At 37.8% G+C, this 27,023-nt stretch overlaps 1 long non-coding RNA gene across 1 annotated transcript; it reads left to right on the plus strand.

Annotated features, from left to right (window-relative positions):
- Nucleotides 1-953: 953 nt before the first annotated feature.
- LOC139126010 (uncharacterized) lies at nt 954-2,458 on the plus strand. The gene is made up of 3 exons (XR_011550433.1): nt 954-1,041; nt 1,484-1,593; nt 2,096-2,458. It is a non-coding gene; the product is annotated as an uncharacterized lncRNA (long non-coding RNA).
- Nucleotides 2,459-27,023: the final 24,565 nt, after the last annotated feature.

The following is a 27,023-nucleotide window of genomic DNA, read 5'->3' on the forward strand; positions in this document are numbered from 1 at the left end:
TTTTTTATTTTTCCTAGTTATAGAAGTCCCAAACTCCAATAAAGTATATATTTTCTGAACTCTGATATTGAGAAATCTGACCAGGCACAATATAAGTCATCATTTACATAACAGCACGTGACAAGCATTTAGCTGAACCTGCCAAAAATCGATTTTCATCCGTTCAGCGAACACGCTGCAAGATTTCCGGTTGATTTTTGCTTTAACAAGTCTTGGTAATACCCTTCAAATTCGTGTCTGGTATTTCCTTTATATGCCTTTGTTTTTTGTTTTTTGTTTTTTTTTTGTTATGCAATATTGAAGGTTTTAGATGAAGGTGCTTTTCATTGAAGTGTATTTGTCGCGCCATATAATTTGAATGAGGACTCGTAGATAAAATCGTAAACACTGATTTGAAGGTTATTGCTAATGCTTGTCGACGGATATCTTGCAGCGTTCGCTATGTACGTACTTTATTAAAGTTTGGGACTTCTATAGCTGAGAAAAAATACAAATCCTAAAGTGTCTATTTGGTATGTCGCTACCTAAATGTGTAAACCAATCAGATTGCAGTATTTCAGAATCAATATACTTGCACGGGAAAAGTATGAATGTCCTTGATAAATTTACTATAGCAAGATGGACGCATTCAACAATTTGACAGTACCTAGTGCCTTCAAAGGACGCTGTGGATTGCACTTAATCCAATGGCTTGCAAGACATTAGCGACTCGTCGAATACGTGTTAATGTTTGGAAAATATCCCCCGGGGCTTCATATTCAAATAATACATTCAACTTGTTACCAATGATTTGCTAATTTGTTTATCATTTTTTCTCTTTCCTATCCAGACACAGCCACAGAAAGGTAAGTCACACATTTCGTTTCGCCATATTTTGTTAAAAGTGCAAAATACCGTACATACAGAGAACACGTTGTAACACTTGTAATAACACTGTGCCGACCCTTATCAACAGCCCCAGTACCAACAAAGCAGTTGAAAACGATTACCAGTTATCTGATGAAGGTCAGGGTGATGGAGTGTCAAATACACGCGAAACAGGTAAGATGAGGAAACGACTCGAATGTAGTAATCTTACAATTTTTCGTGTTCTCAAATTGGATTCAAACTTGTTATCCCTAAATATGAAGTTGTGAATTTGTAGTGATTTTTTTCGCATTCAATAAACTGGAAGAGAAACTAACAATTATTATTTTCGTGATAATCAACTAAGGCTTGTTTATATTACATCTGATGTCAATGCAAAATATATAGGCACACCTGATATATTAGTATAAACAAAATAGAATATTAACGCTTAATACCGTTTATATAAAATCTGGACCGATCAGCATTCAAGTAGATAGTGCGCACGAACTAATGGGAGGATCGAGGACTGTGGCTCTTGTACTTGTATTTATGAGATTTGGATGTACAGCGATCGATGCAAATGCCCGTGTCATTTATATTAACCTACACATTGACTCAATTTAACATAATACAGAGGAAACAAATTTGTCAATCGCATCGATTTTGGACACGGAGGCTGACAGAAGCGCACCTCTGGAGGAAGATGGCGCAATATCACTGGTTAGTCTGGGAGAACACAATGTGGTAAGATGTGATCTTAGCATTGTCCTAGCTGAACTAATTGTTTTCCGCAAGCAAGCACCTGTAATTGACATGTTTGCACACTGGGATCACGGCAGTAGTGTAAATAATTTCGAAAAACTGTTCCTGATCGCATTTTCCCTCCAAATGTGTGTTTTGACGAACATGCCCTGTGTACGTTTGTTTATATGGAAGGCTTGGTGTGCTTCAATAACATAAGATAATGAAACATGAACACAGTAAAAATTATATCCTGATATGGTGACACGAACTGTAACACACGGTGACCATTAGAATTAAAAACAGGAATCTATAACTGAAATATTTATCGCGACTTCGCACTAGACAAAGATATCAGCGAAAGAGGAAGCTTGCAAAATAACGCATTTTGTAGCTTCCTCTTTCTGAAAATACAGACGCTTTTGAATCTCTTCTTGTGTACTTTTTACCCTGACAAGAGGGAGAGGCGTAATTATTCATTTTTGTTTTTGTTTTTTGTATTTAGGGTTCTTCTGAGGGACATATCCAGTACGCAGATTTAGATTTAGAACCACGTCCGCAGAACCTGACACCCGTAGAGAGGACTGAGTACGCCACGTTACAAGTGCCTCCGGCGAACACCTGACATTAGCACCGATGCCAAAAGTCACTCCCCTCCCTGGACAAAACATTTTTTCGCTATACTTTGATTTTACGGTTTGCAGTTATAGATTTCAATTCAAGTGTTAAAGCACTTTTCATATGACCAATGGTGTATACAAAGTAATACAAAAGCTCGAAAAAGATTATACAATATTTGCTGGAAATTTTACCAGATACCGTCATTTTTTAAAATCGTTTGTTTTTAACTTGTGTTTTTTTCCTATTGAAAGGCAAATACATTGTTTAATATTTGTTTCATAACGTGTCATAGATATATTTTGTATATAGCTTTGATATCTATAAATTATATTGTATAAAATTGAAAATGTCAAAATTTACACGTACAATTAATCTAGACTCTGTAAAAAAAGATTGTACAGTTATGTCACTTTATATTGACTTTTAAAATGTGCTTCTATTGAATCGTGGGATTTTTATTGGTTTATAGCTCTTATTTGCAGCGAACTTTATAGCCATTGCTGTGTGTTTGAAATGAGGTCAACTCCTGGTCTAGCCGGCTTTCGGTGACTGCATGTCAACTGACTATTTAACGATACTGCGCTGTGTTAACTGGTATTCAGCTCATTTCAACATGAGTGAAATAAAAATGTACACATCTTTTTGATCTCAATATTCACATTTTCTATCGCATTGTTTTCGATTTCATTGAAATCATCCTTGTTTTCTCTTTCACCATAATGCTTCACCTGTCACCTTCTGAAAAACAATCGGACATAATCGATGTACACTTTGCAAAATTCTTTACTTTGATACTCTAGCCAATAACAATGTGAGTATTTCTTTCAAACAGGTTATGTATTATTGTCGTGCCTCACTGGTGATAATTATGTCACCATCTTAGAAATATGAGTTAGAGTTTAAAATATAAATACAACAGTTTAGTGTGACTATTTCTGAAGATCTAAATAAATATTAGTCACGTGATGTGCTCTTTCTTGGACCTTTATCTGTTTGTAATGGCTATTAGTGTAATATTTCTGCCACCCCCTTCCTTCATTAATAACTCGATGAAATTCATTCCATTCAACATTCATTCATTTATCCATCAATCCATCCATAACTTGAAGCCAACATATCATGACATACATTAAGTAATAATCTAATTATAGCTTTCCTATACTTGATATTAAGACTTGTCGGTCACTTGGGAACCAGGCAATCAGATTCCAGGTCTGGTATTCTCGTTAAGGTTTTTTAAAATACAGTTTACTAGTTTTGTGCAACGGTTGAACCCAAAGAGAGGTCACTGCGTAGCTAAATAATTTATACGTATTGGCGCTCAGACCGCCTAAGAGCCGCGTATTTATCACATTGCTGGGACGCCGACAGGTAGGAGAAGGAACTCAGAGGTGGAAACTCGAAAGAGACGCGCAAACAGACTTGACCAGTTCAAGTCGCAGTATATATCAAGTGTTAAGACACGTTACCTAGCAACAGTTTTTAAATTCTTATACGTGTAACTCGACATTTTCAACACCTATGGCGACAAATGCCCTTGCAAAGAGTTAAAGATCTTTGGGCATTAATTTGTCCTTCATGTACGACCTTGCTGGAAAAAAATGATATTATCAAACATAAGAGAAAACAACCTGTCACTTCTCGTTGTCTACATATAATTGATGTGTTTACAGGGATATAAAGTGGCCATTGTGTAGAAGCGTTAGCTTTTTTAACTAATGGGAATGGAAATACCAGTTAAAAACGGTTACGAACCACGGTAGATGGTTGGATGTTTGCTATGGCTGACCTCGCCCTGAAAGATTTTTTTCATTTTTTTATATTTCGTATAGCAGTTGTTAATTTAGATGTAGATTTTATAACTTTTTTCCTGTCTGCTTTTGTTATTGACCGCCTTTTCAGCATGTTTAAAGACGATGGGAAGATTCAGTGATTTTTTATAGAATACAAAACATATTTAAGGTAAGCTCTGTGAACAAGCATGCAATCACTGAAAAGTGGCCATCACCAGCCGTTTATTTTCAGAAATTACAGAAGTAAGTTCTTGTATGTTTTGTAATCCACAACAGTACGGGTGAACTAACCTATTGCTGTAGGAAAAATGTCTACAAACATATCAAATAAGCATAAAAATGATAATTTCTGATACAATAAAAACGTTGGAATGCCTCCGTGCGACAAAAAAATCTCTTTCGAATATTGTTTTAATCAAAAACAGCGTTTGACCAATGATTGTAGCATGATTGTTATCACAGTAATACAGGTCAACGAGAGGTTGATTTTAAAACGCACGAAATGTTGACACGGGCTTGGCCCATGTAATTCCAGTCATGACCTTTTGCACGAAAATTATTGCCCCCTCACCGAGGTGATGGACAAACAGTCGTTTCTACGCTACAATATCTGACAGTTGTGTGCAATTATTTTACTATCTATTTGTTTTATTAGTTCCCATAATAGCAATATAACGACATGTACTCACTTCTATTGTTGATTTGTCACATTTTTTGTTTGTTTTGCAACAACAGATAAAATAATGATAATAAGATTACGGAAGAGTTAGACGTGTTTGCGTTGTTGGGACTCAGCATTTCTGCCCGACTTAGTGAGCTTAAGTATTGAGGAGGTCTGTTCAATAAATGGATTAGCTCAGTAAACAAATGAGCAATAGTACATATTCTGCGGTTTCTCCATCCTGCTAAAATATTACTTGACTTTACGGCCATTTCATTTGACTGGCTCCTGTGAAGAGATTTAGAGTTGCAGTAAACGGTCTTTGAAAACACTTCACTTTGCAAGCGTATTGTTAAGTATTGGTGAATAATGATAGATATTTGACAATGAAAGAATGTTATGGAATTGCAATTGAATTGTCAAAATAAATGGCTTGGAAGGGCTACCAATACTGGTTTAGAAATATTAAGGAGCCTTTTATTAATTTTCGTTACGGCCAAATAGATATAAGGCAGACTGTAGGCGACGAAATCTACCTATAAGTGCCTTGATATAGGCATTCAACTTTGCTCCCGTGATCCTTAATTACTATTTCCTCCAAGACTGAATTCACCTAGTGTTTTTTGGGGTTTAAAAAAACAAAACATTTGAACTTTTGGAAGAATATATGATTTTTGTAAACGCTGAAGTAGTTAGAATGACTCTTTGTGGGTTTAAAATTTTAAATCATAATCGCTAAATGTTGTCGTTTTGAAGGTTTAGTCAGTCTAGTCATGCTAGTTATGCAACTTAAGACATGTGAAACCGAGATTCACTCCTGTCTGATTTGCCGTAGTAGGGCGATTTAAGAAAAAAATCCCTCCCACTTTTCAACCGCTGGCTGCGCTGCTAACGAGAAACAGTGTCAAGTATGGGCTACTCTTGGACCGTCATTTTAATCAGCATCGTGACTACATTGTAATGAGCACAGTCACCTGACAAGATCATGTGATCAGCACATCTATGTAGTGTCAAGCTTGGAAATTAGATGACAAAACATCGAACGTTGAAGTTATTTGCAGGGCTCACTCTACTCTTAAGTTTCAGACTTTGTACTTCCATGATGCGTTTAGTTGCGAAATGACGATTGTCGTCAATGGTTTTACCTCAGACCTGAAACTATCCTTCTTTTTATTGTTACTGAGGCAATGGCTCAAATTAATGATTTTTCGCTTTTCATTCAATGTCAACATACTATGCTTGGTTTGGAAACAATAGAGGTAAAATCACTCTAAAGGTAAACGAAATCTAAATTGGAAGGTAGCTCCAAGTTGGAAATAAATCATGCAATCACTGGACTCGTATTAGTTGTTCTCCTGCACAGTCGTCTAAAATTACTCCCCAAATTATGCAAAGCTCTTCAAAGGTGAAGATGTCGTACAGTGTGATTTTTATTTAAACCTATATGAAATATATTTGATGTGGCGATTTGCGATGACTAATTTTATTGCTACAAAAGTCGAAGTCTACATCAATTTTTAACATATTGTAACAAATTGAGATGATTGATCAGTCGAGCATGATAGGCTGACAGCCAGACTGACAGACCAATCAAGAACAAGTAATAAATAAGGAAATAAAGAAGCATAAATAAGGTTAATCTGTCATGATCGTACATGTCTACGTGCAATTGGTTGTAGAGTATTTAACTGGACTAAATGCTCATTCCAATACATGGTTCAAGATCACAAAGACTATTTACTACACTGTGACTGTTTTGACTATTCATAGCCTTGTACCGTGCTGTCAGAGCGAAATTTCTGTGAAACTGTGTAATTTACATGCCTTAGCCTTGTACGCTTAGATGTATCTCAGGCCGAAGATCGTAGATCTGGTATGTACTTGATAAGAGGAAGGCTCTCAATAGAGACGCGCAATCAATTTGACCTTTCGAGTGTCATAAGATGCATAGCAACAGATATGTGATTTCGTAAACAAGCAAGCCAAATTGCTCACTCCTATAGGTTACACCTTTTAATATCACCAAGGAAATGTTGAAGCGCAGATTTGTCCTGTATGGAGTCGTGATTATATACTTATAATATTATAATACTTATAATAACTCCACGCCGCCCTGGAAGATATCCTATAATGCATTGCTGTAAGCCCAACGCCTAAACCGGAAATAGGCTCATTTGGCGTCAAGACACCAGGCGAGCGGACCGGCCTCGCTCATCCAATCTTGCCGCATATGGCAAGCAATTGCGATAATGACGAATGCCTTATTTCCAAAAATCAGTAAATGACATGCTTTATCCATCCGTACTTCAGTGAGACACGTTCCCCAGTCAGTAAATGACAATGGGGCCGGGGTACCCCAGGCCTCCCACAAGTATCAGATTGTTCACAGCCCCGGGATTGTTGTAGCGAAGCCAGCAGTTTTTCTCACAGAAACAAGTTGCATAATGTACTCAGTAAAACGTTGTCAGGTACATGTAACATGAAAACTGACTGAGGTCGAAGTGACTAAGGCACCGGGATTGATTTGACCACAAACAACGACAAGAGGGTGTGAATTACTTGGGTCGAAACGGACAGGGGTCGAGGTGACCTGCTGCCCCGGTCCTCAACTGCAGGCCTGACGGCCTGGCTATGTTTACATAAGGCGTCCACATTTTAGAAAATCGCTAAAAGTAGGCAGAAAGAAAGCCCCCATTACGTGAAAACGCTAGGGGTCGATAGGGGTCGGATGACAGTTTGACACATTTCGTACCATTAAGAGTCGAATGATACTACATTGACCGGGTTGACCATATGACTTTCATCAAAAAACGTCCGGGGAAAAGTGAATACATTGGATGTTTGACCAAACTTTACAAAGCATCAATTTTTCGATCAAAAAATTCATGCGTAGAACTGATGAAAATTCGTAAAAAAATACCACTGCCTTGTACATCAGGCACTAAAATGTCGTAGGCGTGAAAATGAGTTTATTAGAAAATACACAGTGGCTCTTAATATTAGTTTGAAAATTTAGCGTTTTTACCGCGGTATCGCTAGATGGCCGTCATTTTTGAAGCGAAGGCGAAGTGGTGGATTCTGGATATCTTCCAGGGCGGCGTGTTAATAACCGTCGATTGCAATACAATACACGAGTTTGCGGGTTTTTGTAGTCTCTATCACATTAGCTTAACATATCACTAAGTTCAAAATACGGTCACATAGGGTAGCACCATCCCAGTACCCCTGATCGTGGCATAAGATGTTATCACGAGTTCATTGAACTTATTTTGAAACGCAAGGCTAAGCTCCGTTAATCGTGGAAACGACCTTCTCTGAGCCTTCAGTGTTGCCTCAGTGGGCTAATCTCCATGATTCTAACTACTCTGGAATGTCCTGATGTTACCGTTGGTTTGTTTTGTCCCGACGGTTGTCTTTGCGGCCTAAGTCTTTTCAATGCCACTGCTCCAGTGCATATACGACTTTGAGAAAGCTTAGATGCGATTGCAATTTGCGCTAAAGACATGAACCAGAAAGATTTGCCATCTAGCCGTACGCGGAGACAGAGTATTGTTGCAACACTGCCCCTGCAAAGGCAGTTGACCTTAATTCATTCACAACATACTGAATAATGGTTGTATCGAGCAGGCCGTAGTAGGGTACAAAGTGCGACGTACGCCATGGCGTTGGCCGCCAGACCAGTGTTAATTGGAGTGAACGTACATTAGCCTGAAAAAGCGACGTTTTGCTTTACGAAAATCAAATAATTTTCAGAAATCCAATGCCTGAGATCGTGCATTGTTGGCGAGAAGAACACCTAGCATCAGCATGCGTACGGTGCTCGGCTATGGTAACAGAAGTGTTACAGAAAATAAAAAAAGGCGAAGATGCTTGTTTGGTGAAGCGCAAACCAAATACTCAAAGTGGCAGTTTCAGATCTAAAAACAAACCTCTTTACATTAACAACTCATGCTACTGTCGCCATATATTTTCCATATAAAATTGTTTGATTGATTCTATTGCATATTCGTTTGCTACTTAACCCTCTTTGCGATATGACGGACCCGTCTCAGCAGCCAATTGTAAATCTGTTTTTGCTTCGTTTTGTTTTTATCATGGCCTGTCGGGGTTCTTCTCGTTCAGTAGAAATATTAGTGACATGACTCAAACACTGAAATGATGTAATATGGAATTTTAAAAGCAGAAAATTTATTTTACATTTTTTATGTATTAACAGAAACGGGAGTCACGATTGTCGAACTTCATCTTCTTTGGATTGCAAAGTTGTCCGAGGTACAGATTGCCAGTTCTACATATTTGCTTCATATGCAAATAAATCTGTGTAAACCTTTCAGTTGCCACGTCGTAGCTAAAGGTCTCAAGAATAGCCAAATAAAAGATAATAAAGAATACTACTATGATAAAACCTGATTTTTGGGACGAGTCTTCCTTTTTCTCTTCTCTAGCCCTGTGTTTCCTTTTTCTGTTAGTCCTAATGGTTCAGTGCTAATTATGTATGTAGCATGTATTACGCCCTCATGCTATGTAACGCCCTACCTTTTAGAAAGTTCTTCTCGAAGTGTCTCTCGCGTGGTCATGGCGTGTGAAGGTTGTTTCAACATCGCCGTTAGAGAAGGAAAGAGGCGATAGAGTCATATTTTCGATTAATTATATGTAAAGATTCGAGAACGGGATACTCAATGGCGTGATCTTTTTAATCTTAAGAAACAACCAAAGACAGGCGGGAAATTTCCACGCGATGAACATTGTATAATGATGATAATTTTGTTGTTATGTAAGTTTAGATCTATAAGTGGAGCTTCAATCAACATCTTAGGTGAGGCAGCTCCAGTAACTGAAGGAATTGCGATAGAGACAGATTCCTCAGCTAACATTCTACTAACCGCGAGCGCAAAAAATTGGTGGAGAATCCGGAGGAAACTAAAGCCGCACCAATATATATCCTTGAGATCTGGTAACATCAACAAGCGACGAGTACGAGATATGGCAAAACTGCCTGAAGTACTACTGAAACAGAAGTGCAGTTGATTCTGTAGTTACACGTACTGGTGCATGGAGATGTACTTCAGCGGACGAAGGTGAACCTTACCGACGAAGGCGAAGGCGGGTTGCAGACATAGACCTCCGAGGAGGGCAATGTGACTTTCACATGTTGGTGCAAACATCATGCGTCTAAGACGAGAGACTGGTTATCTACAGAAATTGCTGAAGAAGTTTGAAAAGAGTGTTAGACTAGAACACAAGTACGACCAGCCAATGCGTACGATGCTTGTGGTTCACCGTTTAGTGGCGTTTTAGTACACGGACTGATTACGTTACAGATGACATTGATAAGATTCGGCATTTTGAAATACACCCACTCATAAGGTTCGACAACAACAAAATAACGATGCACGACTCTCAGTTTTGGTGAATGTATTTTCCGGCTCAATAGAAGCTACCCTTTTGCAATTAGATTATTACTCTTGACTGTATGCAAACGAAGCATCTCTCTTTCTTTGAAGTGTTATTGTTATTTTCATTATGAAGTGTTGGTGTATCTTGTTGTTGTATGATCTATGCAGTTGGCAATTAATGCCGGTTCTAGTGATCTGTAAGTGATACAATTGTCCTTAGTTTTACCGAAGTGCCTGAGGAATTGATTTTTGGAGATGTAGCCATAAGTAGTTTGTCTCATTTATTTTGGTAATTTTGAAGTTGCTTGATGAATTTTTATTGTTGATGTTTTACTTTGGTTGTTTTGTATTTTTGACGAAGTAAGAGCCTCGCATTTTGACACAGAAGTTGCTATGATCTCAGTATGGTGATAACTATCGGTCGTTGTTATGGCGACCCTGAGCCTAGCGCCTTTGACCATGATATTAGCATACACAACACAATAACTTCACCCTTATGAACGTCCACCACCTTCCAGTTCTCAACACATCCTCACCTTGCACAAAAATTAAACAAACATTATCAATTATATATGTCGCATTTATTTGAATGATTTTAGCCAATTTTAAAGGGAAGAGTAGCAGAACTTTGAGTTTATAATTCGATGTATTATAAGTGATTTTATTTGCATTTAGTAAGTTTTTTAGATACTTAAATGTCACTCTATTATCACATCATTAATTTTCAGTGCACAATTATGTATTTCGTAGCATATCACGATAGTAAAATTTGTAATTTATACGTATTCTCACCGCACTGCCTTACAATTAAAGTGAATCCTTTTATTTAAAGAAACTTGCAATTGTAAGGTAGCGCCATGCTTCGTCGTTCGCTTTGACCAGCGATGACCGTGGTTCTTAAAAAGGTCGAAATGCTTAACGCCCTCTCTTTTAGAGCTTTCATCTCGAAGCTTAAGGCGTGTGAAGGTTGTTTCAAGATCGCCGTACGAGAAGGAAATAGGAAATAGCGTTATACGTTAAATTAATTATTGGTAAAGATTCGAGAACAGGCTATTCCGTGGCGTGATATTTGTTTATCTTAAGAAACAATCAAAGACTGTATAAATTGGTGGTAAATGTACACTGATGGCTGAGACCTGTGACACAGTGTACGTCACGTTTGCCATCTCGTAATTAAGATTTAGAGTAGTACTACAATCTACAGCTTGGTTGTGTCAGTTTAAATTTATTGCTATCGGTCTGTCTGTCTGTTGTCAGCTGTCAGACTGTTATATTAACTACTTACAAAGGCAATTTGCCTAATACCCACCTACCAATCTATCTATCTATTTATCCAGTTTTCTGTCTGTCTATCTACCTAGCAAGAATTTATCTAAATAAATCTGTCTGTCGATCTATCTATCTATCTATCTATCTATCTATCTATCTATCTATCTATCTATCTATCTATCTATCTATCTATCTATCTATCTATCTATCTATCTATCTATCTATCTATCTATCTATCTATCTATCTATCTATCTATCTATCTATCTATCTATCTATCTATCTATCTATCTATCTATCTATCTCTCTGTATGACTATCTCTCTCTTTAATTATCTACCTATTAACAATAGAAGGCCTTTAGTCTACCGCCCTCTATTTGTCACTCGATGTATAACTTCCGAATGACACTCACAATCTCTACCGATTTTGGACCAGTCCATCAATCTTGGACAGATAATGAATGAATGGTTGACATAACAATAATTAGGGTGATACCTACTTACGTCATTATACAGAACCCAAGTGCAATAAGCGACAGCGTTAGTATGAAGTTATTCGCGGGGCACAGTGTACGTGGTAGGGCGCCTCGCAGCTTGAACTTAAAGTGGGGCTCGACCTCTTGAAACGTATTGAAGACAAGAAACAATATCAATTTTTAGTTTGCATGCAATTCCTGTAACGCTGCACTCAAATACATACGAATCAGTAAAGTCTTGCCCGACGACAGACAAGTCGATGACACCCTACTTCTATAATTTAATTATTGATTAATCAATCAATCAGCAAAGCCACCCCTCACAATTCAATATCTTGTCAGGACCTTGATAAAGTCACAATTATCAGGGATTTATTGCAGAAGGAAAACTTTTTTTATGATAGAGGTGCTCCTGACACGAGAGTCGATATATCAAAAACTGATAATTATGCAAAAATGTTACTGTGTTTAGGGGTTAGCGAGAAATGAGTCACTATATTAGGCTTTGATCGTAGCCGTAAAGTATAGTATGTCACCATGACAACAGCGATTTCGTAACGTACTTGACTTACTTTGAAAAGAGTAAGAATTTCTCGTTCACCTACTTATATTTTTCGGTTACGTACTGACGATCATGCAACTAGCTGGAAAATTTTTAATACATGGGACGAGTAAATCCCTAATGTTTGGTTGCTGATTTTATGATTCAAGTGACGAAATTATGCCTGTATTCAATTAATTAATAACTGTCCAACATGTTCAGTTGATGATATTGCCCCAGGTAAAACATAAATACACTCGCTGTTCATGCACAATGTGTATTTTTGTCGATAAATATAGCGCCCTCTATATATATTTATACACTCTGTGTTCGATCATGTCGTTCTTCCAGTCAAGGGCGAGTGAGCAGTGTTTTATAGTCAAGGGATGGTGATCGAAGTTCGACTAGATACAAATGCGCCTGTGTTCACTTGCGGACCGTTCAATCATCGACTCTACGAGTCAACATTAGTCAACACATCATGGTTACTTCCAAGAAACCAGTTTGGATAACCTCGAATATATGTGTAGAATATTTGTTTGTATTTATGACCTTAACGGCAGGTAAGTGCACGGCAATGATTTTGTATTTTGTTTCGACGAGTATGACTAATGAATGGCAGACTGGTGGGAAGAAATGGGAAAGGACAATTTAAAGCAGGAAAGTGATCGGAGATACAACAACATTTTCACACTAATGAATTGTCATTCTCGCCTGATTTACATACTTGATTAGTGTTTCGCAGTACTTTGCATAAATTTTAACAAATGTGACGGAATTTGATGATTTAGAGTGTAAAGTTGGTTGTCTGTTCAAAATACATAAACGATAGATGCGTTTTTTTATAATTAATCAAATTAGATGTAAAAAGAATTCAATAACAACATGGTGCAAGGTTCCTTACAACATTTTTTCCTCAATAATTTATCGTTTTAGACTATCTCACAATACTTTTTCATGCACTTTCATAAATTAATACCAGAAGGAGGCGCTTAAAAAATGAAGCACTTCTGTAAAATTTCTCATTTTACTACGAGGATCAAAGTAACCATCTCAGCCTCCTCGAAGACTCAACCGTTCCTCGAAAACTCTTCAGTGTTCAATAAGTTGCCTTTAAAAACTCAACGGCCAAGCAACATTACAGAAATGGTTACATATACGTCAACGCTTTTACATATGGCCCACACTCTATTGTATTGTGAATAGTGTGGGACCCATGACTTGTTATATTGTAATTTTTCACAGATATACTAATAATAATTTCTTACTATGGAAGCAAACCCTCTATTTATGGTCTTTATCTTCAAATCTTTTTGGAACCTCATTTAAGATGCCAAATAAACTCTTCTCTAACTCTGAAAATGTGCTTTACTGAAACAAATTATTGAATTGGTCTTCGCAAACATGTATGGTTTAATATAAGTCACGCACAATACAAGAGCAAACTATGAATAACTCGGTTTCCTTGACCAGGTCTACTTCAATAATTGGTCAAAATATAACTAGTCACCTATTTGATACTAGGTAAACATATGGACTGCATGCCATATTAGTACATGGTTTGCAATTATGTAGATGGATGAATTTAATAAGCTTAAGTACTGAAGTGCGTGCCGCATTGTCATCCTAATAAAAATATGAAACGAGACCTCACTCAATGGTCTCACTAAGATAGGAATTCCTACAATAAGGTCGAAGTGGGGCAGATGAACAAAAAACTGCCGACATTATCAAAGTTTTCTCACAGTATTTCCTGAACTGGCAACCATATTATTTTGGGTTGCAGAGTTGAGAATCAAGAAAATTCTGTCCGTTTTCAGAAAATTGCAAAACATGTGCACAAATTAATTTGGGAAAAATTCCAACCTATTCATTTCTGAATAAACAAACAAACAAACAAACAAACAAACAACTTCTTCGGGACACACGGCGCCACTGTAGAGTTGACAGAAATCAGCGCGGTCACCGAGGAATTCGACCAGCAAAGCATAATAGACTCTGAACACAAGAGTCGTAATCCACATTTTAAAATCGAATCACGGAGCTATATAACGACGTCGCGACATGTTTGTTCAAGGTCACATGCGTCCCTTGAAACGAACAACCATTGCTTGAGCACAGTCATCGGCAGCGGCATCTACACTAGCTGGTACGTGAAACTTATACGGTATTGTACTCACTCATGCAAATGTTATTTTCGATGCAAAAATTAAACAGGATGATAAATATTTACGTTTGCTACAATGACAACGGCGCCATACCAAAATGAATAGCAGTGGTATGTTCTTTATCTCCTTTTTTGGCAGTTTGTTGCACTTTCCTTAACTTCTCTTACTCATTTATTCATGAAGGGAAAATCACCTCGACTTATCCCGACACACATCTGTGATGGGAATTTTTGCACATACCTACCACATTTATTCTGATCAACAATATCTAAGCTTGGTCTACAACTAGTATAAGGTGTGCCATAATTTATAATCCGGACTGTACCATTGACGAGATTTCAACGCGTCCGTACTTCCCAATTCAGTTCGGAGCGACAGTAACAAAAGTTCAAACTTTCGAAACCAAATAATTTCAAAGGGTTGTCATAAAACAGGAAAATTCTGCGAAAACGTCATCTCACATCTTTTTAGATTCCATCACTCTATATCTGTGAAATAATTATTGATTAAAACCTGATTCAATAAATTGGAAACATTCCTGCTATCCACTGTGAAACAGGTCTTCAAAAGCATGCGTTGACTAAGAAGAGATGCCAATCAGTAGCGCTGGTCCAGCGCAAACACGATATTCTCAAATGAATGTTAAATTGCACAAAAACATAATATTTAGTATCAACTACATTTAGAAACCTTGGAATATCCATATGGAGTTTGGTTCGCTGATACTATAATTTATTATAGGAGTGATAGAGACAATCATTTAATCAATAGTCGGCTGTTATAAAAGCTTCGCTGTTTTTGGATATAATGCAATCTTTCATTTTTGTATTCATGATTGCCTTTTACGGACCGAGATTAACTTCTCGCCTGCCTCGATTAAAATCCAATCGCCAATTTCACCGATGAAAATGCAACATGTTGCCGCACTTTGCGCCCTCTATCGGCTTCATCGTAGATATGTGATAGCCTAAGGCGTCAGTAGACCAGGAGAGATTATTAAAGTACGGTCGGAGTGCACAAACGGTTCGTCCCGCTCTCATGAAAGTTGCAGTCACTCAGGTCTAGGTTAATTGTTGGAAATATTTGACATGGCTACCGTTAAGATAAGCGGCAACACATCCATCATAGAGAAATTAACAGTTTTATGTTTTTTAACATCAGTAAATCTCGGTAAGTATACAATATTATTCCTATAAGCTGCGGCAGCTTTTTACTGATGTTGATCATTTTGGAGTATGGAATAACGCTGAACTTTCAGACTGTACGATTCTGTTGGTGCCGAGGACAATGTTGTAATAACTTCACAATTGATGCCTGGATTTTTAAGCATGTCTTTTTGGTTAAAATTGCCAACGGATCGCGTGTGAGGTTCTTTAATAGTTGCGTGGAAAACGATCAGTCGCTTTCGTCACTGCTTTAAACTTTAGAATTGTCGGTAAGTACAATTGATTGATAATACAACTGCATAGGGTAAACGTGTGCAACAATGTCTAAAATCAAAGATCTGTTTGTTTCTGATGCATTAATATATTGACTACATAATTAAACATGGACAGGAACGAGCTCTTTATTTTACAATGCCTATTATCTGTAAATGTAGGTCTTAAAGTTATCGCTCATTTCAATTTCCGTCGTTAGAATTGAAGAATGCCGACAGTGTGTGTGAGTATCTTGTCAAGGAACCGGGTCGACATAAATGAAACGTCATAATAGAATAATAGAGTTCGTGCCTTTCGTAATGTAATCGTTAGGTTATATCAGCATATATTCCAACCAACGATGATTCTTTTTTTTTATTTCGTCGGAAAAAAAGAATTGAGAACGATGTAAATGCGAGGTTCTTTACAACACATCGTATTCGTTTTGCGTGAACATGATGTTGGAGTTTGCATTCACCATGCATAGATACTTATTATTTGCAGTTGTCAACATTGATTTCCACCAATCCGTGCCGCAAGAGTATCTTTTTTCTTCGATTTCCGTACGGTTCCACACAGGTCTATTGATGTCCCAAACGGAAACCATGGTAACAAAGGCAACTCTAGGGTCATTAGCAAATACTAACAATGTTTTTTTTTAATCTCTGTGGTATAGCGTAGAGCCTCTACACAGCTTTGTACCTATCCCAATGTGCAGGCAGTACACCATTTTTGTGGGGTCAAAATCCTTGTAGACTGAATAGTCAACATTTCGCCTTACAACAGAATTTACTTTCGTGACCGCGAGCATCAAGTTTCATAATAATATTTTATTTTATTTTATTTTATTTATTACAATTTATCATAACACACTACACAAGGAGCAAAAGAGAAAGGCTTGCGTAAAATATACAACAATTAAAAGTAAAAACGGTGAAAAACTTTAAAACAAATTTACATGGGTCTACATTTAATACATATGCAGTGGATTGTCCATGTACTAGTGTTCCGAGGATCAAATGAACTATGAAAATTTCTTCCAATGCCATTTTTTTCTTGCCTGGCTAAATGAAATGTTGAACTATGGTCCTCAATGCCCTGGGTAAAATATTCCAAAAATTGGCCACGCAATTAAAAAAAGAGGTGGCAGTAAGGAACTCTGGTTTATCTGCATTTCACCCTCGCCAAGCCATCCGTTTTGTACGTGTTCATTAAACGCAGAAAAGAAAAGGTGGCCCCGGGAACAGGTGCAGCCAAACGTACAATGGACTTTTAAAGGGATCTTTAGAATGGCAAGATATATTGTGCATGACAGGTAATGTGAACTGCCTAATTTTAAGTCATGAGGGTAATAATTAGCTGTCATAATTTGCCCTCCCACTGAAAATTTTTCGACTTACCCTCCCGCACTCAAATTTCATTTTAACCCCTCCCCACTTATTTTGCCTGTTTCCCCTCCCCACTGTCAATTTTTGAAGCTCCCTGCCCTGTGGCGAAAAAACTTGCCAATTTCCCGTGCCCTGGAAAAAAAAAATTCCCTCAAAATTTGTCATTGCCTCCCCCTGCAGACATGAAGCTACCCTACCCTGAGATGGAAAAACCTGTTGATTTTCCCCTCCCTTGTGCAGACACATACTGCAGTGGCCTTCTACCGGAAACACCATGATTTAACTTCCCCTACCCCTGTTTTAGATGTAGCTTCCCCTCTCTCTCGTTTTTACCAGCCCTGTCACAGGGACAATAAACCGATATCTGCCCTGCCCGACAAAATAAAAAATAAAATTTGCTCCCTTGCCATTTAAAAATATGTCCCCCGCCCAAGCAAAATTAAAGTTTCCCCTGCCCTCAAAAATTGCTCCCGGAATAGCTTTTTCAATGAATAGCTCAGTTGGCTGCACCTGCAGGAAGTTGACCTGGCTGCGAGCAACGCAGATCGGGCAGCGTGCCCTTATGCAAATTCCAAGCAGTAACTCAGCAAGCGCCTTGATAGCCCTATCATGTCGGTATGTCAGCAGTGCCAGTCTGGTTAGCCGTTCAAGTTTTTTTGAATAAATAGCTTTAGGCTGTGAAATATGCACATCACGCGGGTGTGAATTTGTACTAGTATGAACATTACCGTGGCTAGTGGTCGGTTTCTGGCGGTACAACGCGACACGTGTGTTCATGTAGCATTGGTTTATCAAAACGAATAAACAAATTTGCTGATCGAAAAATACGTGAAAGACAGAAAAAGGAAAAAAAAAATATTTCGCAGCCAAAAACACTGAAGGAAATCGCACATTGATTAGGAATGCATTTCTCTTTGGCAAGCCCCTCTTCACCGTGTGTTATGTCTCCTGTAATAGTGCCAGTATAATAAATAAATAAATAAATAAATAAATAAATAATAAATAAATAAATAAATAAATAAATAAATAAATAAATAAATAGATGAAGCAATCGATAAATTAAACAATACTTTATTACCCTATTTTCAAGATAAAAATCACATTTATAGATTAACACATGTTTATTGAAAAAAATAAAAGAAGCAAATATCTATTTCTATCGGCAATCCCGTCAACAAACTCAGTCTATGCTATTTCCTTGTGGTGACTGCTGCGTTTGGGACATCATAATATGTTCCATCATTTCATCCCCAGGTTGTACGTTTGGCTTTTTTGCCGTGACACCGAACGACACATTAGTTATACAAGGAGAGGACACGCAACTTAACTGCACATACACAGCCCCCGGGAGGCCTGCGTGGTTCAAAGGTGACAGTGCAACCAGGGAGGCGATAACAGACGATAGAGATACCTTATATGGTAATACTCACTATCAGGTTGTTGGAGACGAAGACAATGATGAGTATCATCTCCGAATATCGAGAGTAACAATGGAACATGAAGATTTATATGAATGTACGGATTTATATCAAGGCTCAGAGCTCGCGCCAGCACATCTCTACGTTATCAGTGAGTTTTTAACAATTGTGTAGGAGAGAGAAGAGATAGAGAGAGAGAGACGGAGAGAGAGAGAGAGAGCGAGAAGAGAGAGAGAGAGAGGGGGCACGTAACGCCTATCTCATGCTAGTGACTTGCTCATATCCCCGCTATAGTTAATTTATTTCTATTCTTTTTAGTTTCACTTCATTCTGCAGGTTAGTTATATCCGCTATTTGACGTGTACAATTCTTCTTCTTCTTCAAGTGGAGAGGTGTACTGTTTTAGGCTTAAGCCAACACATCACCTTCATGCTCAATTCAAAACAAAGTATATCTAGTTGAGACCTATTTTTCAAATTGTTCATGATCAATCAGAGCCCAAATAAACCCTGGGATCAGGCTGAAAAGCACATGATTAAAAGTCAAAGAGACGTGTACGTGCTATTTTCAAGTCAGCTGACGTACCTTCATTTACTCCTAATTGTCGATTGTTGCAGATACTAACCCGGAGTGTTCTGTGTACCCTAACAATTACTAAAAGTGGGTGAAAATGCTACTTTCAATTGCACGATCACCTAGATGCTAATGCCCCAGGTGAACTAGTGTGGTTTAAAAATGGGACTGAGATTTACAGGGAAGAGGGACAATCAAGTGTGGTGAACATAAGCATGAGTATATCGGATAAAGGAACGGTAATTGACTGTCAAGTTCAACATTTCTCCCTACCTTACTGGAAATGGTCGACAGTGTCATGTCAGGAAAAGATTGTCATGGACGTTCAATGTAAGTAAACGAATCGAAGAGCTATTTCACTTGTTTATGTGGACCTCATTCCAAGCAAGTGTAAATTTATTGATGACGAACGAGTAATTGCGATACGTTTGGGGAGGAGAGAGAGAGAGAGAGAGAGAGAGAGAGAGAGAGAGAGAGAGAGAGAGAGAGAGAGAGAGAGAGAGAGAGTGTGTGTGTGTGTGTGTGTGTGTGTGTGTGTGTGTGTGTTTAATCAATAATAAAAATAATTATTTTGATTGCCTCTTGTTGGGTTTTTGACGGTCGATATTTCTTCCTTTTAAGATTTATCAGATTTCAACATGACCGTGGCTCCAAACACAAACATCACGGAAGGGGACACCGTATTTTTCCAATGTCTGGCCAGCGGTGGCAACCCAGGAACGCACAATATGACTCTGACATTGAATGGACAAATTATCGCCGAGGATCAAAAAGAAATCCGACTGACATATAACGTCACCGGGTCACACAGTGGTGTATATCAATGTGAAGCCTTCACTACATTTTACGACGGCAGCGTCCATCATTGGCTTGACGAAGAAGAAATCATTGTATACTGTAAGTATAGAATATCTTTAAAATTTGAGATCATTTTTCATTGTGAGGGTAGAAAAGATACATGGTGGAATCAATATATGTGCAAGACCACCCTGTTTTATCAATTCATCTTGGCGAAGACTGTATTGAAATACTGGGTAACTTAGTAAGCTATTAAAACGATGGCTCACTCACTGTATGCGAAGGCTTGCCTTGTTATCTGATGGTGTCCTTAGATAATATTAATTGGCCATAGATGCTTGTATCGTACATGTTCCTGTTGTGTACAGGGTATGTCTTAGGTCACGTGATATTTAGAAGGTGTGAGTTTACATGGCTTTGAGATATTTTTTTTCGGTTAAATAGTAAGAAGAAATCTGCTGTTTTATCTCATTAGTTCCTTGCCGATAAATATATATATCACCAAATTTGCCAATGTTCTGTTTGTCTCCTCCCAAACGATCCGTCTCATATCTCAGAAGATCTTGTGTTTTGAATTTTAGCGAATATCTACATGATGCTACTTTCAGATTCACCAAAAATGAGTCCTGCTGAACAGAGAGTATTTGAAGCACGCATAGAAGACGTCATCGATATGTCGTGTACAGCAGACGGCGTTCTTACGCCAACGATAACTTGGTTTGACAACGACGACGACGTCATCCTCGGAGACGACATATTCATCAACATAACAACGTCCGTTGAGAACACGACGATCGTCACCAGCACTCTCACTGTCGTTGTCGCCGATGAGTCATATTATGGGATGTACACGTGCGCCGCGTCTAACAATATACCACCGGGTGTAGGCCAATCTTTTGAAATTGTTAAACCAGGCCTTGGTAAGTTAATTACACCATGCCTTGACTTAATTATCAAGAGGGAACTTAAATGCCTTAAGACATATTTGAACAAATTTGTCTTGGTAAACTCTGAGTCTCGATGCATGGATTTTTGTTAAGACGACATTCAATTGGCTATTAGTCTTATTATCCGTAATTTTATATTCAACTTTAACTCCAAAGAACCGTGTTGTTCGCTCGAAAATTCCAAGCAAGCTATATCAAGAGTTGTCTTAAAGGAACTAAATGACGATACTAACGTGTCATTTGTTTCACAGGGTCGAATACAGTGTTGATAGCTGTCACGGTATCTCTCGCCGTGGTGACGATTACAGTCTGTGGTTTAGGTGTTCTCTATTATTACAAGAAGAAGTATAGGAAACCTGTAGAGCCACTCGTTACAGGTGACAACTTAGTACTTCCTTCAAATTTTGCTTTGAATTTTTGCAAGAAGCAAACATCTTACGACTTTCAAGCATATTGAGTACCATTTTGTTCGTATTGCTAGCCAGGTTTGAAAAGAAACACAAGAAAGACGTGAATTTTTATTCTAAGGTTCGCATATACAAATGTTGGTGTCGTAGGATTCTAAAAGATGTAGTGGCATCGGTGTATAACTTTGTTGCTGTTACTCACAACTTACAGTAGTCTTGAAGAAAACGGATGCCCATTATTTGGCAAGCTGGTGGATGTAACGGTTTGAAATTAGTTAGATCTTCAGAGGCAAAGGTTTACCGGACATTAGGCGCTGGTTGAGGCCGCAAACAGAGAGATGTGTTTTACTACTGATATGTAGAAAACATAAGTTTGCTAGTGGGGCTTAACTCGTCTCAAATATTTAGCTAATGTGTTTTATTTTTTTGCTTCCCAATCCAGATACAGCCGCACAAAGGTAAGCGTATATGCTTTTCACTTTGTCATCAGAAAAATCGTACAACTCAATTCTAGCAATATTTAGCCTCAGAGAACACTTGGTGATTTCTCTAACAAAATGGTGTCCCAACCTATATTTACAGTCCAGGTACCAAGAATGCCGTTGAAAACGACTATCAGTTATCTGATGAAGTTCAGGGTGACGAGGTTTCTCACATTCATGAAACACAGGCAAGCCAGCATACAGGTAAGTTAAAAAGATTTTCAGTAATCGTACGTTTTTCTGATCCTCAATTCATCTTAGCGCATTAAAATAAGAATATAACTCGTGTTATTGGTCTGCTCGATTACGAAGGAAGGGAAGTTCAAATGACGATCACAATTCAAAAATCAGCATTTGAATTAGTATTAGTATTATCAGAATAGAATTAATCAACGCGATGAAACATTTAAAGGAAATCATAGGACTAATGTAGTCAGTGTATGTAGTCAGTGAAATGAACTAATACGAGGGCCAGAATCCGGGATTGCGGCTTTAACTTGAGATGGATGACGATACAGAGGTGTGTGTTTTTGTGTGCGAGTGTATGTCTGTGTTTTTGCGGCCATCAACTGTCACCTCTAGTTTACTAACAATTAATTAATTTTCAAATAATGTAGAGGAAACGAATTTGTCAATCGCATCGAATTTGGACACGGAGGCGGAAAGAAGCGCGCCACTCGAAGAAGACGGGGCGGTGTCAGTGGTTAGTCTTGAAGAACACAATGTGGTAAGATGTGATCTTAGCATGGTCTTATAGTTACACGAATTACCGTCCACAGACAAGAACATATGATTGTCAGAATCACGGTGGCAGTGTAAATAATTTCTAAGAACACTTTCTGATTCTATTTGCCCTCAAAATGTGTGTTTGCTGAACATGCTGACCAATATTTATTAATGAAGAAGACTCGACCAAAAGTATGACTTGCGATTTAATTACTTAGCAGTATATATAGAACCAGGACAAAATATCTGTGAAAAGAGGAAGCTTACAAACTCAATCAATTTTGTAGCTTCCTTCTATCTTAAAAAAAAACAAACCAAAAAAATCCCAAGTTTTTAATTTCTTTTTTTTGTGTGTATCTTTTTTCCCTAACAAGAGACAAAGGAGTTATGTATTTGTCATTGTTTGTTTTGTTTTGTTTTAAGGTTCTACTGAGGGGATATCAGTACGCAGAGCTGGATTTATCAGGCGGGGAACAACGTCCGCAGAACCTAACACCCGTAGAGAGGACTGAGTACGCCGCGATACAAGTACCTCCCGGGAACACCTGACATTAGCACGGATACCAAACTTCCCATCCGGTACAAGTTAATATTATGTACTAGCTTGCACCGCTATCTTGCAAATCAAATCTTATGAGCACTTTCCATATCTATAACGATGTTTGCAAGGTTGGAACATATTTAAAAATAAACCACAATATATTGTTTTAAATTTAATCATTGACTTTTAAATAGTTTGTTTTTAGATTGTTTTCTTTTGAAAAGAGAGCGCAGAGTTTAACATATGTTTCATAAAGATGTGTGAGATATGTTTTGTATATAATTTCGATATTTATAATTTATATGGCATATAAATAAGAATACCAATATTTAAATGTAAGATAAATTTAAAGCTTTGTACAAACATTGTACAGTAATGTCACTTTACTTGTACTGTAAAAATGTGTTCATATCGATTGAATATCTTCTGAATGTTAAATTATTTTATTGGGTTTATAGCTGTACATTTGTAACAAACTTTATTGTGACGGCTTATGCATTTAAGATGACGTCACGTCCTAATCCTATATGTGGCTGCTAAGTGACTGTATCTCAACCAAGAACTTATACAATAGTGTGCTGTGTAACTTAAACTGGCCATAAGCTTATTTCAAAATTGGTGAAGTAAAAATGTACACCCATTCTTTATCTGAAAATTCAGATTTATCGATCGATATGTTATATAAAGTATCGTGTTTCACTTATGATAAACAAGTCAACTATAAAACACAAATTGAACTTAGAAGTGGAAAAGCAATGTTTCATGTGATTTTTCTGACAATTGAGATAAATATTTGTAACGGAATGTGCATTTTCTTGGATCTTCATCCCTTTATATTGGCTCTTAGCAAATTATTCCTTTCTTTATTCCTCTCCCTCCTTCCTTCCTCCATTCAGTTATATTCAATCATCAAAATTTATGTCATGGAATCAAGGAATATTCCAATTAGCGATCCTAAGCATAGTAGACTTCAAGTTCACGGCCACTTAGTAGCCGGGCATCGGAATTTTAGGTCTTGTAGACTCATCAACATTTTTGACACAGTATGTTGGTTTCGTGCGTCGGCAGCGCGCTCTGTGACAGGTCACTGTGTAGCCTAATAATGTACAGGTATTGGTGTCTTGCGAGTTCAAGAGTCACGTCACCATTTATCACACAATCGGGATGCTGGTAGAAGGAACTCTGAGGTGGAAACTCCAAAAGAGACGCGCAAACAAACTTGACCAGTTCAAGTCACCGTATATACCAGTGTTATTGCACGTTACCTAGCAACAGTTCTCAAATTATTTTACCTGTAACCCAACATGTCCAACATCCTTGACAACGCATTCCCTTGATAAAAGGTTTTTGAGCATTGGTTTGTCCATCGTATGCGACAAGGCTGGAAAAATAGTTTGATGAAAGCAAACTACAGAAAAAAAAACAACATATCACTTCTCGCTAAGTCTACATATAATTAATGCGTTTACAGGGGTAGAGTATTCACTGTGTATAGCATATTTTTTAATCGAGGACGAAACGTCGCGGATGGTCAGATGTTTGTTAAGTCTGACCCGACCCTACATGCTGTTTGTCAGATTTTGTGCTTTTAGAGAACTTATATTGATTGCGGAGTGGATTTTCACATTTTTGAGGCAGAACTTCAGTTATGTGTCATTGACAGGTTTGTCAGCACAGTGTTTGAATATGATAGTAGGATTCAGTGATTTTTACCGAATGGAAAACAAACGATTTCAAATAAGCACTGTGAACAAGCATGCAGCCAGGGATAAGGGGCCATCAACCAGCCGATTTTTTTCGAGAACTTACGAGAAGTAAATACTAAAACTTAGCTTGTAATGTAACCTCAGACTGGCAAAAACCATATCCGAAACATTGGAATAGGTAAAAATACGAATAGGAGACAGGGAATAACTGAATAAGTTGAAAATCTATCAAAAAAAACAAACATAAAGTGACTGGTAGGCTAGTTCAGTCGGTTCCATGAGCAGATTAGCTCCAAACGCACTAATTACACAATTATTAAGATACTTCTAATATTATATCACACCCACCGCAGAGGAGTCTCATATAGTCACAGACACGGAAAGTTCGCTTGTCTGTGATATAGCGAGGACTTCTTTTTCGTCTGGTGAAGTTACAGCACCAGAGTAATGGCGATAGTAGATATTTTGCGATCTCCCGTCTGCCCAACTACTTCTGGACGTTATAGCTATTTAACAAGAGAGATGCCTCTCAAACTATGCTACAGTCTGTCCGAGTTTATCGCTAAATTTACCCTTTTTGATATTCATATGACTACAGAGAGTCTAGCATTTCACCTGAAGTTTCTGCAGTCCTCTTTAATCGTTGGTCTCTTTGGATTCATGAAAGTCACGTGACTTGCCATTCGGCAACACTGTGTCAGAATTATAGCTGCAGTGTTGCCATAGAGATCGTTCAACTACGGTTTGACTGGGAAATGTTCATTTGTGCGATGCATTGGGATTGCATAAGGATTTGCAAACTATGTTCGAATCGTCCCTGAGCGTAAATTACAGAAAACCCCTATTTGAATGAGAGAGAGAGACAGACAGATAGACAGACAGACAGACAGACAGACAGACAGACGAGTACGGATAGCTTTTAACTTCCACACAAACAGAGTGATTATTGGTTATAAACGTCATCGGAAGACATGAGCAAAGATAATAATTAGGTTCGTACCGTCGGTGACAGTCTGAAGAAGTATCCCACCACGTATATGTTTACGTTATTTAGGTCATCATATTTGTCTCATTAATGTACGTTATATCAACTTGTTGTTTCTACCTTGTTCTTTTCAAAATTGTGTTTTCAAATGATCGATGCTGTGTAACAATTAAACCTCGGTAGTCAAAAATACAGGATTTTGGGAGTTTTCAGTAAAAAATAGAAATTACATAAATAGAGAAGAAAATTGCTAGTCGTATTCTCTGCAGATTAAAATACGGAGACGAACTTTGGACGGTATGGTGACTGCACCCTGCTTTCAGTGAGTCTCTCAATGGTCAGGTCATTAGAAGTTTATGGTCAACAGGGATACTAATTCACTTAGCCAGAAACTCCTATCGCGGATGGAAAGCTTGATGTACACTTTTCACGCCACGTGGACTCATTTTTTCAGGCCACATAAAAATGCGTTTCGTGTATGAACTTGTACTACGATTCAACAACAATGAAGTAAACATTTTTTCTGTCAAAACTCGTGCAACGCATTTTCGTATATTTAAGATTTAGTCAGTTTTCTCAACGCGGCGTTGCCAGGGAATACATAGACACTTGTTACTCAGAGAGACTGAAATATTATAAAACAATGACATTCTCTTGCATTGGCTCGCTCGAATTTTACACGCGACGCAAACATATTTGTAGTCGCCTAGAAACTGAACTTGAGAATGACATCCATACCGTGACATCTTTTGTTGCCAATTGGTGATTGACATAAATGTTGTCTGTTACGACTATACCCTGACAATGGAATCGACTCCTATGATAAGGTCAACATTTGTCACAGTAAACGACCTTGCAGAATTGAGTTCAATGTAACTTTGACAGTCGTCTGACATTATACTATGTACGATGTGTCAGAGAAAAAGTCCACACACATTACCTGATTATCTCTGTCGGTCGTCGAATGTGAAGTTGAGAATCTTTATTTACCCGTTCAGTTGTAACCTTCAGTATAAACATATCAGATCTAGAACAAATTTTTATTTGTGTTAGGTCATCGTGAATTTATAGAGGATCTGCAAAACTTACAATATTTCAGTATCGGAGTCTGGTTATAGAT

Source organism: Ptychodera flava, chromosome 3 (assembly GCF_041260155.1).
Source record: "Ptychodera flava strain L36383 chromosome 3, AS_Pfla_20210202, whole genome shotgun sequence".
NCBI lineage: Eukaryota > Metazoa > Hemichordata > Enteropneusta > Ptychoderidae > Ptychodera > Ptychodera flava.